The sequence below is a fragment of the Mastomys coucha genome, unplaced genomic scaffold (genome assembly GCF_008632895.1).
Source record: "Mastomys coucha isolate ucsf_1 unplaced genomic scaffold, UCSF_Mcou_1 pScaffold20, whole genome shotgun sequence".
NCBI classification, from domain to species: Eukaryota; Metazoa; Chordata; class Mammalia; order Rodentia; family Muridae; genus Mastomys; species Mastomys coucha.
The window spans coordinates 116,385,232-116,385,530 of NW_022196903.1; positions in this window are offsets into that span (position 1 = coordinate 116,385,232).

Consider the following 299-nt stretch of genomic DNA (forward strand, 5'->3'; position numbering starts at 1 on the left):
CCTTTCCCACTGAGGCCAGACAGGAAGTCCAGCTAGAAGAGTATATCCCAGGGACAGGCTACAGCTTTGGGATAGCTCCTGCTCTAGTTGTTTGGGATCCACATGAAGACCAAGCTGCGCATCTGCTACATATGTGAGGGAAGGCCTCGGTCCAGCTCATGTATGTTCTTTCATTTGTGGTTCAATCACTGAGAGCCCAAGGATCCAGATTAGTTGATTCTTGCCTGCAAGCATAACAGAGTATGCATTGAAGTGTTCTTTTAGAATAAAACTTTCTTTAATTTTAATAACATTTTTTA